This window comes from Colias croceus, chromosome 8, assembly GCF_905220415.1.
Source record: "Colias croceus chromosome 8, ilColCroc2.1".
Classification (NCBI taxonomy): domain Eukaryota; kingdom Metazoa; phylum Arthropoda; class Insecta; order Lepidoptera; family Pieridae; genus Colias; species Colias croceus.
The window spans coordinates 8,629,757-8,648,107 of NC_059544.1; positions in this window are offsets into that span (position 1 = coordinate 8,629,757).

The window sequence follows — 18,351 nt, forward strand, 5'->3', positions numbered from 1 at the left end:
CAAAAACGCAATTTGTTCTCTTGTATCTTACAGGTAAAGAGCGGTGGACAATTAAAAACAATATTATGTCGATTATGAAACCTTAAAACTTTAATTTAGATGGTTTTTAATGCGATGTATACCTATAGAAAATAAATGAAACTGTCTAAAATGTATATCTTTTATTGTTTTGTTTTAAACATATTTGAACGTTGTTCCAGAATTCCGTGTACCTATTTTGAATACAAACAAGTAACATCTCTAGGCCACATGCAACAAAAGGCATTTATTTATTGAACACTAGCTTTCCGCCCGCGGCTTCGCCCGCGTTTTCAAAGAAAAACCCGCATAGTTCCCGTTCCCGTGGGATTTCAGGGATAAAACCTAGCCTATGTTACTCGTGGATAATGTAGCTTTCGAATGGTGAAAGAATTTTTCAAATCTGCCAAGTAGTTTCGGAGCCTATTCAATTCATACAAACAAACAAACAAACAAAAAATCAAACCTTTCCTCTTTATAATATTTGTATAGATATATCTAATATTGGGTTGCACACGAATACATGCAAAATATCGATTCAAATATTGCCTACCTACGTACAATGTAGGTACGTACGATTTTCATTTTTATCTATTATCTACTAGATCTAGACACGCGGCAGCGTGTCAAGCCGAGTTCAAGCGAAGAGAACTGGCGAGCAGCAGCCGTGTGTATATTTACACGAACCATTTCGAGCCACTTTTCACCCCCTTATAACTCGAAAACTATTTAAGTTAAATAAACCAAATTTGGTACATATCAAGAGGACCTCAAGATAAACAGGAACCTTAAATTTCATAAATACAGATTAAACAGTTGCGTAGATATTAATATCCAAAAATCGCAATTTTTAAGACTGACTGACTTATAGACATATACAAAACCTAACCCACTTCCAGATGACCTAGAAAGTTCAAATTTTGTAATCAGCTAGGTAATAGTGAGTATACAAAGGAAAAAAATCAGAAAATACTGAATTTATTTGTATTTAATTTTTTTTTCAATGACATTAATTTTGTTTGTATGGAAAAATGGAAAAGTTTAAAAAAATAGAAAATAGTATATTCACCTTACTAGTCTTAAAAAATAGATCAAAACTAATCAGTGGCCGAAAAAAATTTTGAAATCCATCAATAAATGACTGAGATATAGATTATTGAAGTTTACATATTTTAGGACGAAACATCTGTAGATTCGAAGCGCCTCTGACATCACACTCACTCGCGCTAGTATCGCTAGGGCGGATTACTTCGATTGCATGATTTCTTTATTCAAAACTGTTATCAAACGTAAAATAAAAGAAAATTGTAATAAAAATATTGCTCATACAGTTAAAAATAATATATAATATTACATATTGTATTCACATTTATTTATTCTTTATTTATGAGTGTTTAGTTTAGTTTTAATTTCAGTGTAAATAAATAAAAAATAAATAAATAAATAAAATCTTTATTTTGCTTTAAACATGGTATTCAATGGTGATACAATTATATTAATAAAGCACAAACATGTTTAGCCAATACAAGCATGCAAAAATAATTACCATAAATGGTGTAATGGAAGAAGGCTTCGTCGAAGGTCGAAATGATTTAATTTGCGTAATATTAATATGAGTGAAACATCTTTAGGCGCGTTTAGAGTAAAATTTCAAGATCGCGTCATGGCAATACCGTAACGTCATGGAGTAAGGCGACGATTCTTCTACAACGATCTTTGCATCTTGGTAATAATGTGTGTACAAATTCACGCTGGATGTTTGGAAAATCATGTAATCTTTTAAACAGAAAACGAGTTTAAAAAATTGCAGATAATGACGGGGCAATGTGCGCTGACATTCATAACATATAAGAAAATATAGAAAACTAGCGGTCCGCCCCGGCTACGCCCGTGGTACATATTTCGCAATAAAAAGTAGCCTATGTCCTTTCTCGGGTATCAAAATATCTCCATACCAAATTTCATGCAAATTGGGTCAGTAGTTTAGGCGTGATTGAGTAACAGACAGACAGACAGAGTTACTTTCGCATTTATAATATTAGTAAGGATAATACTAAACAAACCATACAGAGAAACCGCAAGAAAAAATAAAAAAATCGTATATAAAAAGTATTATATATTCATAAAGTAAATCAAATTTGCAGAGTAATTTTATGTACAAAAAGTAATGATATCCCACCAAAAACATAAATGTAAAATTTGGAGCCGAGTTCAATCGTTGACTTAATTTGCCAAAAAAAGAAATGAGATCTAAATGTGTGCCAAGTTCTGCAGACAGTCCAGAAATTTATTTACAAAGATGTATTAAGTTCTTAGGTTGACTGAAAACTCAATTGTTTTATTTTCCCTTAGAGAACAATGTTTATTCCAAAATATAACTTTTTAAATTTGAATAATATAATTATTTTCACAAAGCAAACAACTAATGACCTATTGAACCCCATAATTTGATGAGGCTAGTTTTTAGAACCTCACAAAATATAAACAGTATGTAAAACTAGCCTCATCAAATTATGGGGTTCAATAGGTCATTAGTTGTTTGCTTTGTGAAAATAATTATATTATTCAAATTTAAAAAGTTATATTTTGGAATAAACATTGTTCTCTAAGGGAAAATAAAACAATTGAGTTTTCAGTCAACCTAAGAACTTAATACATCTTTGTAAATAAATTTCTGGACTGTCTGCAGAACTTGGCACACATTTAGATCTCATTTCTTTTTTTGGCAAATTAAGTCAACGATTGAACTCGGCTCCAAATTTTACATTTATGTTTTTGGTGGGATTAGATTTTACTAGATAATCCATTAACTGAAACAGTTGACCCTGCGGAGTTCTATTGGTATAAGAAATATCCCTATTATATTACTTCTACCGTCTACTTATCACATTGTAGTAAGTTTTAAGAGGCTTCTTTTCTTACGCAACAAGAGTGGAGTAATGTACAACGTGTATTAAGTATTAAGTAAATATATAATGAAGTAGATGTAAATATTGGATAACGAAATTGATCCGTACACCCCGAGATACGCCGGATTAGTCAACGAGGCACGTCAATCAGTTTTTTCAGCGTGTTTTTGTTTGATGTGATCATGATCCATAATAGTCACTGCAACAGTACATTCTCTTAAATAAATTTTTACTATTACAGATTATTTAATAATTACTAGTTACTACTTACGTAACTATTTCTTCCTTTAAATATAGCAGTAGGTAGGTTTTTTAGTTTGTTTATTTGCATTATTTCTCAATGAAAATAAATATGATTTTGGTTAGCAAGGAAAGTTTGGATGGGGTTTGTTATAATGTATTAAAGAAACTATTGTCTGTAAATTAGTATACAGGAATAACCTTTACAGAACTAATAGGTATTATTGTAAGTTTCATCAGCAATGCTGATGAAACTTACAATAGGTATTCTAACATTCATACAAAAACTATGGTCCTTAATGCTCAATAACAAATAATAATTGCCTAAGTAGGTAGTGAAGATCTATTTACAATTGCGATTAAATATTAGATCACACTCACTGCCGTATTCGGAAATGACATCAGCGCCGGTTTTTCATAAAGCATATAATTAACAACACGTGGTCAATTTAAAAGAGAGCACGTTTTTTGCTTAAGGTTAAAAGTTTTTTGAAACTCTAGCCGGCTTCTGCAAAAAGTTCGCATGACGTTTGCGCTGCGCTAGGGTTGTGCTATTGATATTTCTATAATAAGTACCTACTTACTTCAACATATATATATATATCTTTATAAGTAAAAACGGGAAGCAGTGTATGAGTTGTGATTGATAGGCTTGTTTTATATTGATGTTTGGAAATATCAGTCGTCTATCGCTGAAATTATAAGCACAGTTATAAGTTACATCAACTCAACTACTTAACATAAATACACTTTGTAAATGAACTAGTATAAAACATATTTTTAAGAAAGAAAAACACGGTAAGTATTACGGATAACATTTTTGGGTTCCCTTATCAGATCATACTATAGAAATTTTAAGCAGCAACCCTATAGCTATGACCGCGAAATAATTTACCACCGGCTGTGTGAATACCTACTGATTGATTAATTTTCACACAGGTGTCATAATTTACATATTAAAATATTAAGCAAAAGTATGACTCATCAATACGATGCAAAAAAACATTTAAAATCTATACAAAAATGTATGAGTGAAAATCTATGGAAGACCGTAACCGTATGTAAATATTACCAAATAAATAGTGGAAACTTTGTGTTTTATTCCGATCTATATTGATTCAAGATAACTGTTGGACACACCCACCCGCTGACGTCACACCACTGACCACGCACATTAAATATTTATGGCGGGTTTCACTTCTGAATATGTTCTGGTTATCTTATCTGCCAGTTACAATCTATACTTAATATTATAAAGCTGAAACAAACAAACAAACTCTGTTTGTTTGTTTGAAAGCGCTAATCTCAGGTGCTACTCGTCCGATTTGAACAATTATTTCGGTGTTAGGTAACCCATTCATCGAGGAAGGCAATAATAGGCTATATATTATTATCATCACGCTTAGACCAACCTGACCAACAGGAGTGGTGCTACGCGAGTGAAACCGCGGAGCGCTGCTAGTGATAAATACTTAATAATTATGAAAGTATGAAACAGAGACATTTTCGGCAAGTAGTTTATCTAACCCATAGATAGTATCTATTTAAAGGTCTTCCTCTTTTTAACAATTTACCTACTCAAAACAGAACCGTTATTGTCTTGTCTTGTTTAAGTATTACTTAATTTATATTTATTCATAATCACTTTCTGTGATAATTTGATTACTAAGCTCGGATTTCTTTATATTTCAGGAAAAGACGTTTCGTAACTAAGGCACGCGAAAAAGTAATTTCTTATCTTACAAATAATTATATTTCCTTGTATTATTTTCTGAAAATTATAAAGAAGAAGTTACTGAATATTAGTTGATCAATTTTATTATCAAATTAACATTGAATATATCCGTATTAAAAAGTCATTTAATAAGAAAAACTAACATAACAATCAACATGAGTAACATAATATCTCCTCTAAATACTGCATGAGCATGGCCATTAATTAATGCATTAGGTACTAAAATAAAACCACCTTTCAAGTGCAGTAAAAAATGGCATCGAAATAAAGTTGTTACAATAATCGAAATTGAATCGAAACGAATCGTTATATAGATATGTTCATGATCTCACTAACTTATCTGTGTAGTTATCTATTCAAAACAATGACTGGGCGATGGCAGGGACGGATTTTGGCAATTATTTTAATTATTATGAGTGTTGTTGTTTGTTGCTTGTTGTAGTTGAAGTGAAGTTGGTTTTAAAAAAAAAAATATTGAAATTAATCACTTTGCAATTAATGGACAAATAACATTCCACAATAATTCCATTTAAAGGCACAACATTTCACACACTATAATTCCATATAATTTTATTAACATTTATGGTCAAAAAATTCTTTTATGCTATAAAAACAATTTAAGATCAACCATTTCTTTAGTTTATTTTTATATACATTAAATGTTTGGTTTCGTATACATTTAGGAATACGGTTAAATATTTTTATGAGCATGATAGGCCCACTTTTAGAGTAAAGCGCAGTTTTACAACGTGGCACACTAAGTTTATCAGGGTCTCTAGATGGAATAATGCTCACGTTAGCCGCCCTTGTGAAGTATTGGGGGTGTTTTTTTATGAAGATACAGCTCTCCAGTATGTACATGGAAGAATTTATTGTTTCTTTAGATAAGTTTTGTGTTGAAATATATAGTTATTTCTTATTTAATTACATAATAATGTGTCTCAAATAAAATTGTTATTATTTAGCAATTTTATGAAGTACTTCTAACTACTACTACCAAATTGCTAGTAGTATTCATAGTCCTAATTAATACCGAAAAACTGATTTCATAAAATAACGGTGTTTACATAATTTTAGTACCTTTTTAATGAACTGACATAAATGGCCGGTAATTTTATCAGAATGCTTTTATCTAAATTATAACATATCAGTGAAGGAAATTAAAATAATTGAGTACGAATAACCATAAAAATCTCATTATGTTACAAGAAATTACAAATGTTATCATTATAAATAAGTTGTTCATTGCTGTATAAATATGTATAACATATATACCTACTTAGTTTTCAAACCACTGAATGCGGAAGTAAAGGCTGTATCAGCGTGTTCCGTTTTGAAGCTTAACCGTGGGAATTACATATTTATTACAAAGTACATAAGGAGAGGAAAATTAATTAATTAATTGCCAATTTATTCAAGGATTTAAACTAATAAATATCAAGATACATTTTAAAAACCTGCTGAAAAATATGCTTAGTTGTATAATTTTTTCAACCAGCATAAAAACGTCTACAGAAAAGTTTAGAGCATCAAATGAGAATAATTATATTGAGAACTGCTGATAATCTTTAATACAATATGTGAGTCGTGCATATACACTCATGTTAAAACCTATTTTCTAATTAAAATACGAATAAGGCTACATTTAAACCTTAGATAGATAAACTAACACCAAGAGAATTCTCTATATCTATCGTGTAATTTATTCATATACGTTTAAAACTGGTAACGCAGTACATAATTATTTATAATTGTTGCCTATGGGAAGTGTCAAAAACCATTAGCCAATCTGTCTTTACTTGCATAAAACATATATAGGTAAGTACAATAGTATTACTAGCTTTCAGCCCGTGGTTTTGCCGCGTGGTTAAAGAAAATTGCCACGAAAATTATATATATCTTACAGTGTTTAAAAAAGCCTACTTAACTATGTCAATCTCCAGACACAAAAATTGTATTGTTATATTCGCCCTGTTGCGGTGTGATAGAAGAACAAACAAACAAATAGACTTTCGTATTTATAATAAACAAGCTTTTTGTGTGCAGCTTTGCTCGCGTTGTAAAAAGAAAACCCGCACATAGTTTCGATACCAATTTAATTTCCGGGATAAGAACTATCCTTATGTCTTTTGAATCTATCTTTGTAGCAAAATTTCTTCGTAATCAGTTAAATGTTGAAAAGAGACAGACACACAGACAAACAGTTGCTTTCGCATTATAATATTAGTAAGGATTAATATTTAATTATTTTAATTCCGTCCCTGAATACCTCGCGGGTAGACAGCTCAATAATAATTAGAAGCCAATCACAATCAGTCATCTTGTCCTGATCCTGCCTCAATCAGAGCAGATTGCGTCACCATTAATGGATTCGTGACAATTGAGTAAAAAGCAATTACTTTGTCATTTTTGGAATTATTTATTAGTTACGCAATCCTAATTCCAACCTAATTCCGATTACGAATGAATTACCTACGTCCATGTTTAGTAAGTAGGTACTTAACTACGTCTTTTTTTAATATTTGAAATAAAAAATTCTTATCTATTTTGATTCGAAGGACCACGAAAAACAGTTTTCTTTTTTAATAATTTTCAAATCGCATATAATGTAGGTACGTGAAATAGATTAAACACACTCAATATAATTAATTAATTAAAATATGACTTACGTGATACCTACTATTTTTAGGTAAAAAATCAAACTGAAGTAAATTTATAATACTCCTGTCAAAATCTTGATATTTTGTAGATATTGATTTAAATATAATTAGGTGTTATTAATTTAAGTTAATATTATACTTTCTATACATAATATGATTTAAAACAGTTGAATAAGTAATACTAAAACGCTTGGGCTATCGAATTAACTAATTTGTTTCCATTCGAAATATTTAAATTTGGAATGCGCTCTGATTTTTTTTTTCTTGTGATGAAGTTTCTAGCCAGTGACGTTACAAATTTAGTATCACATAGTATCAAAGTATCAATTAGTAATAGAACCTCAATGGAAGACTGTACTGTTTTGTATGTGCGTAAGATCGAACAATAGGTATTATTTTGTATGAGTATTGAAAGTCACGGACGGAATACTACCAGGACCATTTACAAGGAATTCAGTCGGCTCTATCTTTTGATCTATTAGTCAGCAAGGTTTTCCACGATACTAATTTGTCACGATTTTCTTACACCACCATTACAGTTATTTATTTAGTATGACGAATCTCCAAATAAATGTGAGCATAATTTTAATGAGTGACACGCACGCTAGTTAGGTATCTACTAGTTATTATTCTGTGCTATAGCCTAATACAAAAGTAAATTAAATCTTACAAAACGATTCATAATAGAACCAAATTTACATGAAAATGTTTCATTATCGCATGGGTAGTATTCAAGTCTTGATGTACAGAAAATTATCTTTATTTATTTCATCACAACAATTAATGAGACAGTAGGTATTGATGAACCTAACTTTAGAATGACCCTGGTGGCTATAAATAATGAAATCACTTTTGGTTTTCTTATTCTTTTTTCATAATTACATTAGCGATAGCTTATTGTATTGAGTTTATGAAAATCCCCGAATAAGTTCCTACTTAGTGAATACTCAATTTTAATTTAGTTAATTCCATAAAGAAACGAAGGAACTACACAATACTGATATCATAACACTAAACGAATAGTTAATGATGATCATCTATTCAAAATAACAACATATAAAGCAAATAAGGCATAAATGTAACACATTAATTTGACGCACCACAAGCCACACTTCAAACAGATGCTTGACATTATCTGTGACTTCTCCATGACACGTCACAATTAATGACAGAATAAATCATAATGAATTTTATTTATTAGAGCGTCTGTATTTCCCCATATTAGTCATTATTTACCTACAAATATGTCACGCGAATTGCCTTTTGAAGATACCGGATAATAATTTTTGACGTCATTATCCATTTTGGTTATGCGTAATTTTTAGCGGGTAGGTTACCTAGTCAAAACGGTAAATTTAAAAAATAACGATTTGATAAACTGACTTGACAAATCGCACATCCGGAGAAATAACGTCACAACTGCATTTTTTGTAAAAATGAGTTTTATGTCAAAAACGTTCCCTTTTATGGTTTAGTATTCAGGGAATTAATGTCATAATTTTAATTTTAATATCCTTCACGAGAGGTCGCTTATGACGTCGCGGTTTTGACATGTTATTGGCCCATTCTGGCGGCACGATGTCATAATAGTCAGTTGCGTCCGGCCATCCGAGCGGAGTAAATGAGTTTGGAGCTGCGTTGTCACATAAGGTAATTATGACATTTACTAAATAAGCTTTTGGTAGTTTTAGTTTAATAAATTGTCACAACTGTATTTTTCTAAACAATTGTGACAAAACCGCTCTCGATTTATTGATTAGTTATTTGATTTTAGTGGCTAAATATGTCATAACTGTACGGTATAAAACAATTATGACAATAACGCACCAAACTATTGGATATTCAGCTATGTGGCTTAATGTAATGTAGTTATTTTATGTACAGTTGTGACAAAACCGTCCCAAAATTGAATGTTCAGCTATATAACGATTTATGACAGTTATACATACTACTTTTCAATACGTGTTATATAATTACATAATTTCGTTTTAATTTTTATTTACAATACTTTTAAAGGTGAGAGTACTCGCAGCGGGGATTTTTTGCCTGATGAATATCGGCCTACTAAATCTTCAAGCTCTAGTTCCTCTAGAAGTTCAAGTTCTGATTCTTCTTCATCTAGCGAAGATTCAGAAGTAGAATCTACTGCAAACCCTGTAAATAGACCTTCTGTAGAATAAGTTTCAATTTCTGAAACTGTAAATAGTACAAGTGAGAAGGAAACCCCAAACAATCTTCGAAAAGAAACGACTTCGACACTGAAAAAAGGTAAAATAGATAGCGAAACAACTAAGAGTCTCGGGCAAAGAATATGTTTCAGTAAAAAGTGGCAAAATTATGAGAGCTAAAATAATAGGTTCGGCATGTATGGCTTCTTGTAGGCTCTCGTGTTCATTTAAAACATCGGAGGTTCGACCTACACTGGTTTTTAATGTGGCCATACCTACAGCATTTCAGGCACTGGATTGTTGGCAGTCTATAAAGCTCTACTGTTAAGGATGATTTGTAAAGGAAGACCTTTTCAGGCAGCTTCTGCCCTAGGAATGTGAGGACCAGGGAGTTTGGGGGAATCCATTCAGTGCTCACCGTCATACGATGTTTTCTATTTAACTTACGTGCTTTTAAGATATACCCAAAGCCCGCAGGGATTTCCAAATTGGCAACAAATTCCTGCATAGAAATGTCAGCGGGCACTCCTCTTACAATGCCCTTCCGTGAATAATTGTATAAGGGGATAATTGTGCTCAGGTTGTGCTGGGCCAATATTGGATGACTAATAAACACATTAGCATCTTCACCACTTAAAATTCGATAGCAACCCTATTGCGGCCGATTTTCTTAATGCAATCTGCAAATATTTTTGATGCCATTTCTTACAAGTAGTTGACCGATTTTGATGGCCCGGATCAAGGTGCCAGAAGTGGGGTCATTTTCTATCTAACTGCAATGTACAATGTAAGGTCCAGTCAGTTACAGAATACTGTCGAAAAGGGCGTTCTAGAAAGGGATGCTTATAAACGGTATCTATGGAAATAGAGTAAGGACAGTCGCTTAGAGAAGATTTCTTTGTCTTGCTTCTATATCTTATCATCACCAACATCCTGGTCAAGATGACGTTTTGGCCTTGGAGGGGCACATCATCACTCATAGTCTCAGGAGGGGGAGGGGGATCAGGTGGATCAGGAGGTGATACCTCCACGATTTAAATAATATCTACTAGAAATTAAAACAAACTTCGCGTAAATCGTCACCAACACAAAAATATCAGGTTTGATAGACTTAATACACCAACGCCGTTATTCCAAATTAATTTAAATGTTACAATAAAGATTTTTTCTCTGTAGAAGTGATATTTTTTTCTTACCTACCTACCAAATTTGACATAATAGATTTAGTATACTTTGAATCCCAGGGCCATAATGTCATAAATGTAGTACCATCCTTAAAAAAAGTAAAATAAGTCTTATCTAGTTATTTCAGCCTCCTTGAAAATGCTATATATTCAAAGTTGAATATATTCACCAACATAATCAATTAAATAATTTTTCTTATGTATAAACTGGGTCCATGAATAACAAAGCAAACTTTTAAATCTCTGCCCTGTAAAAAGTGGTTTATGACATTTATGACGTTATTTCTCCGGATGTGCGAAATAGTTGACACTGGCAAATAGTCTCATTGCATTACTGAAGAAAAAAACAACAAGAATAATCTTTCTGGCCATCTACAATAAAAAAAAAAGTTAAAAAGAAAAAAGCCGAGATCATTCCAAATTCAAACGTGATAAATGCAGATGTGAAAATTTTGGCAATCATTACTTTATGAACTTGTTAATTCATTACGTAAGTATTATTTCCAAGAAAAATGTATTTGAAACCATAAAGTGCCACATAAATATTTTATGTGAAGAAAGAAGAAAATGCGGTAAGTTTATATTAGTCATTACCTACTCATATTGATAATATTTCGATAATATTTTTATTCACTTAAAGATTTATATGAAATATCAGAGCAACGAGTAAAAGTAAATAGGTACATAGTATAGATATATACAGTATAAATAGGCTAGCAATTGAAATATTATGTGATGACCATCCTGATATTACGACTGTGATATTACTAAGTATTAAATTAAACGTTATTGATTCCTTTTATAAAATTAGCACAAGGATAAATTATATAAGTGTTTCTTTTAACGCAATAAATCACAAAGCAACAGGTTTGATTAATAATGGAAGAAGTTAAGGAAAATCTCACATAATAAATTAAAATATTATGTCGAAGGAAAACACAACATTTAGATTAAGTACTTACTCGCGATAATCATCAACATTTGAAATTAAAATTTCTTATAGAGAAGATTTATTTATATTTATTTACGTATTAGATATTAATTAGGTACCTACATATATATTATATTATTTTCTTTGCTGACAATTAGATTCCTCTTTTCTAAAAGAATTTCACAGAAAACACGAAAAGGGTATGATTTATTCTAAAATCGTTTGTCGGCCTTTCAGACAACACCTTTCGAACAGATTGTATTATATAATAATATACTTAGACATATAGATATGGAAAAGGTAAGATATTTTTATACTAACACGAATAAGTTACTATTAATTATTATTATGTGCTAACACCAAAAAAAATGTCCTTCAATCAAGAAAAACTTGGTAAAAAAAATTGTAAAAATTGGTAAAATGTACACGTCACTATTACAAGGGTTATAATTTCCTAGTGTTCCATCTTAAATAACAGAAACATTCAATGTATAGGTAGTTTATTATTTATTCGATTGGTATTTGTATACAAAATAATTTTCATGGAAAACAGTATTCAGTTAGTCATAACAAAACGCCCCTTAGTCAAATCTAAGAATATAAATGATTGATGATTAAAATTTGAAATTGTCGAAGAAATAATTATTGTACAAATTTGTTATATGCCTTCTGTCCACAACAAACAAAAGGTTTGGTTTTGATATTGACATTCAAGCTTTTAAAGGAACGTACCTACGTTTAAGATGAAAATGAAAATGAAAAATGAAAAATTTCTTTATTACTTACAAGAAATGTTACATAATATAGTTACATGTGCTGCGTTGAACCCCACACTAGGATCCCCTGTGTTGTGAGGCTCAATCTCTTTCGCCGTATTAGGTACATAAAAATAATTCAAAGTTTAATTGCCATTTAAATATTAAGTGTGCATATGTGCGTGTGTGTATGCGTGCGTGAATATGAGTGTGTGTGTATGTGTATGTGTAGATGTTGTATGAGTGATTATTTTAATAGTCGGTAAATGTTTGAATTTATATTTTAATCAAGATATTATTGTAACGAGATTTTCAGTTTCTAAGTAGTCTAGATTTAATAGCCAATTTGTAACATATTTTTTTTATTTTTATATATTTAGATATCTTATGTGAAATATTCTCAATCTAGTGCTTCGTGACCTAAATCATAATTACTTACTAGAAGACGAAAGCATAAATAACGCTCTAAAATAAACATAGCTGTTATTTAGGAACAGTGATTTCGAGGAGCAATTTTAATGAACGTTTAATGAAATGTGACAATTCCCGTAGTAACGTTCGTTGTAATCGTATAAGTTATTTTATCGCTGGCGCCAGTGCGTTTTATTTTAAGACATGAATTCGCGTTGTAAATAATTCAATGTTACTTTGTAACGAGTTATCACGGTATCGGTTATTGCTTTTCCGGATCTATAGATTGAGCGCTATTTACATTTGTAATATAATGGTCAGTCGGATCTTGGAGCGAATTTATCGCTATCTAGGTATCTCGTTGGTTTTCTTTAAAGTTTAAAAATACGAATTTCAGACCAAATTTCAGAAAGGAAAATCTAGTAATAAACTTGTCTCTTGTGTCTCTTTCTGAAGTCCTTTTAGTTTATCTTTAATATATATAAATCTCGTGTCACAATGTTTGTCCTCAATGGACTCCTAAACCACTTAACCGATTATAATTAAATTCGCACACCATGTGCAGTTCGATCCAACTTGAGAGATAGGATAGTAGTTTAAATCTCAAATCGTTTTAGAGAAAGCGGGCGAAGCCGCGGGCGGTAAGCTAGTTAATTTATAATTTAAAACTAAATTCAAAATATGTATATGCTATTGTAGAATGATTCTCATCGAAATATTTATCGATCTTGAAAAGTAACACAAAACGGTGTTTCACGAGTTTTATTTTTATTGACTAAGTAAGTAGGTTTATGTACTTACATTTAATTTTCTGCATTATGTTTTCTTACCAGCAGGGGCGGTAATTGAAATGCCACTAAATGTTTGCCTCGGTCATCTAATTTGTTCTGTCATCATATCATTAGCTAATCGACTAAATGACAGGTTACCCATACAAAGTGATGACTCGATGACTTCAGTTAACGAGCAGCTTTTAACAAGATTCATTGGTATTTACATTGAATATACAGGCTCCGTAAAACGCAATCTAGATGTTTTTCTAAAGAAATTATTATTTTTTTCATTATTATTATGTAGAAATTATTATATTTATATTTAACTACTTTTTATATTTAACTACTTACATGCCTGTTTCACTGATCGATTTTATTTACGAACAAGCAATCAACCTTCAGTGTCCTCCTAGACAAAAGATATTTTTAGAAACCTAACGAAAATACCATACATGTTTTTGAATTGAACAACAAAAAAATTAAAAAAAGAAACTTATGTTTCTTCATCGTGATGTAGCTGTATGAAAATTTTGTATTCTTCCGAGTTTTCAAAATTCCTAAATTGTTAGTCACTTAAAAGTCTAGACTTAGGTCTCATATAATCCAAAAGGATATAATGAATGACTTAAGTCTCATAACATAAGTTGTATCATTTAGTTCTGAGAAATAAACTTAGAGTAGGTAATCAATTAAAACTTTATTGTAGTTAATTAAGCAGACATAAATAATATTGTTTCATCTATCGATTGATATTTACCGAAGTATATTTTTATCAAGATTGTGAGTCACTCTTAAATTACGTTAATTGTTATTTGCAGTGGAGTTTTAATTGTCTAATGGGCAATAAAGCAGATAACTGCATATTTTGAAACTGTTTCATTGTGTTCATACGATCATTATATTCTCGTGTGTGTTCAATCATATTTTAAGTCCTTTTATATTCAAACATTTTTAAAATAGGTAGGTATAAGGTAAGTTTATAAATTGTAAAACATAGATATTATATATGTAATAAAAACTGTAAAAAATCATTAATTTATATTTATTCGAAGTTAGAAATGGAGCGAAAACTGCAACAAGATGATAACGTAGCCAGTACAAATATAAATTAATTTAAAAATTAAATTAACATCAAAAGGAAACACGCGCCATATCACATATTTGGGCGGGCGTGTCTGCAGGTAGTTGAGGGAACTGCACAAAATGTCCCGTAACTCATCATCTGAAATTACAATAAATTAGTTAAATATAATTTATACATCTTATATATAAAATTCTCGTGTCACAATGTTAGTCTGCATACTCCTCCGAAACGGCTGGACCGATTCTCATGAAATTTTCTGTGCATATCGGGTAAGTCTGAGAATCGGCCAACATCTATTTTTCATATGTACCACGGGCAAAGCCGGGGCGGACCGCTAGTAATATAATATAAATAGCAACACACTCAGAAATTGTTATCACTAGGAGACAATTTTTCTTACTACTGTGTTACGAAAATATCTCTATCCAGATGAAATAACGTCCTACAAAAAAATACTTATTAAATATTAATCCAGAGCCGGCTTTGTGGTACAACAAGAAGAGCGCCAAATCGTAAGGGCCAAAATCACACATCGTAAAATAGATATTATATCGAACAAATCTTTCGGCTCTACCCTCAAAGCGAGCTACGGCAGCTGTATTTTTCCCTAGTCTGATAATTGAGTATTGTCATTTTCGTTATCAAATATCAGATAAGTATATCAAAATTATAGAATATTTTTGGTTCATTCTTGCATAAATGAAATAATAACATAATGATATATCTACCTAATTTCTATTAACTCCTTAGGAATAATAAGTAATCATGTTACGCGTACAATATTAGGTATGTTTTTTTATATAACCCAGATAAAACACACTACACACATTTTGAAATTGATATTATAATTAAATTGTGTCTTACCGTCGCAATTAATAATGTGATCTGCCAAAAGTTCGTAAATCTTTTCATACTCGCACATCGCTAGTTCTACAAAAATCGGTGAAGCCATTAAATATACAAGTCCATACGATGATTCTCGAAAAACGGTCCATAGTGTTGGTGTATAACCCTAAATGTTTACATAAATAAATCATCATTCAAAACCTGTCAAGTCTTCTGAAGGCATAATAACATGCTTAGATACTTACATCCACGATGAAAATAAAAACTATATAATACAGGTACATTGTTAATTTTATCGTTTCGTATACAATATTGAAAAACATCTGAAAATTATACAATATATATATTTACTATTCATATTCCAACACAAAATGGAAGCGTTTCAATATTATGTATACTCACAAAGAGATGTGTATAAGGTTTAACAAAATCAATCGAATCCATCAATATGTTATAAATATTAACACACTTTCTTATGTCTTTGGCCTTCAATTTGTTATCATTTTTATTTAGTTGAGTTGTTAAATAGATTCGTAAATATTTCATACGAAGGTAAAGTAATTCATAGATAATAATTTTCGTTAAATGACTTATACAGTTTGATATAATTATTAGTGAAAAACAAATGTGTTGTAATCGCCGAATCTGTTTATGATATTTTAAAGTATAAAGTATTGTAAAAAATTTAATTAATATCGAACTAATAACTATACTTCCCGTCCCTTTACAATACAGATATTGAGTTTGCGAAGAAGATAAAAGTATATTATCAATAGCTTCTACAGTAGTGCAGTATTTATAAAAATATACGTCTTTTAAATAGATACAAACAATCACGCCACTAATTTTTTTTAAAAGTATCACTATGAAGTACAATAAAATAAATGTTGATGTTGCATCAAAATCAATTCGTGAAGAAAAAAATAACAAAGAAATCCATGTACTGGAGCATGCAAATATATAAAGAATAATTAGAAGTTTAGATGAGGTGAATTTGTGGTAATATCCACACATTAATCGAAGCGCCATCAAATTGTTAACGCTACACATTTTCTTCAAAAATGATTTTACAACCAAATTCCAATATTTGGACATTTCTACAGAAATGTTACGACCTCGGTGGCGTCACTTGTAAGTTGTATGATACAGAAATAATAAAGTAATGAGCCTATGTAGGTACATCTATTAAGTAGATTAAAGTAGTGAATGTAATTATGTAAAGACATAAATTTCATTAAGAACGAGTTTATTATTGATGACAAAGCTAATTTACGAAAGCCATCACGTGCCGACAACCAAATTAATGACTTACAGCCAACCATCGAAATATTAGCGTAGAAAATATAAAAATGATAGCAAATTTTTCAATTCATTTTATTCAAAAGATAGAAAACATTATTACAACAAGCAATGTTCAGGTACATAAACTCTAAAATATACGTAACCCAAAAAACATAAATAATAAAATGAAAAATACACTAAAAAGTATTGAATAAAAATAACTAAGTACGTTAAAAAAACCGACTTCAAAAACGGATTAGTAATAAATAAAAAAGATTTGATATTATTAATTACTACATATTATTTAGATGTGCTATTTATTAAATAGGTTTGAAGTTGATGACAAGCACTAAGCACTAACGTAGATATTTTTATATTCGATTCGTATATTATACTAGCTTACCGCCCGCGGCTTCACCCGCTTTCTCTAAAACGATTTGAGATTTAAACTATCCTATCTCTCAAGTTGGATTGAACTGCACATGGTGTGTGAATTTTATTATAATCGGTTAAATGGTTTAGGGGTCCATTGAGGACAAACATTGTGACACGAGATTTATATATATTACTAGCTTTCCGCCCGCAGCTTCGCCCGCGTTTTCAAAGAAAAACCCGCATAGTTCCCGTTCCCGAGGGATTTCCGGGATAAAACCTATCCTATCTCGCAAGTTGGATCGAACTGCACATGGTGTGCGAATTTTATTATAATCGGTTAAGTGGTTTAGGAGTCCATTGAGGACAAACATTGTGACACGAGATTTATATATATTAAGATAAGATAAGCTAAGATAAGATAAGATTAAGAAACATCTGAAAATAAAAAATGTATCCATTAGTACATAAAAATGTAAACATAATATTAAGTTTACACGCTGGAAATATAAAACGTTTTAATATAATAATATTATGTTAAATTCTCACAGAAAGATATTGTGTATAAGGTTTAACAAAGTCAATCGAATCCATCAGTCTTCTACTATACAGGGTGTCCCGTAAGTAGTGGACCAACGGGTTATGTGGAGTAGGTAGAGGGACTTATTATCTAACAAAAATACTAAAATTTATTGTCCTAGACCTTAAAGTTTTTGATTTATGCTTTATTTTCAAAATTTGATAAAAATATCATCCACGTAAGCTTAATATTAACTTTTTACCATTTCTGTTTTTATTTTATTCTTATTTTTTTGTTCAAGGTTGTTAATAATACATAAGTCTTCCTAATTAAAATGATACTCAAGCATAATTAACAACAACAACAAAATTAGACCAAAAAATAGGAATGTAAAGTACGATGCAAATAGGTATATTATAAAGAATAATATTAAAAGTCTCGATGAGGTGAGTTTGTGATAATAT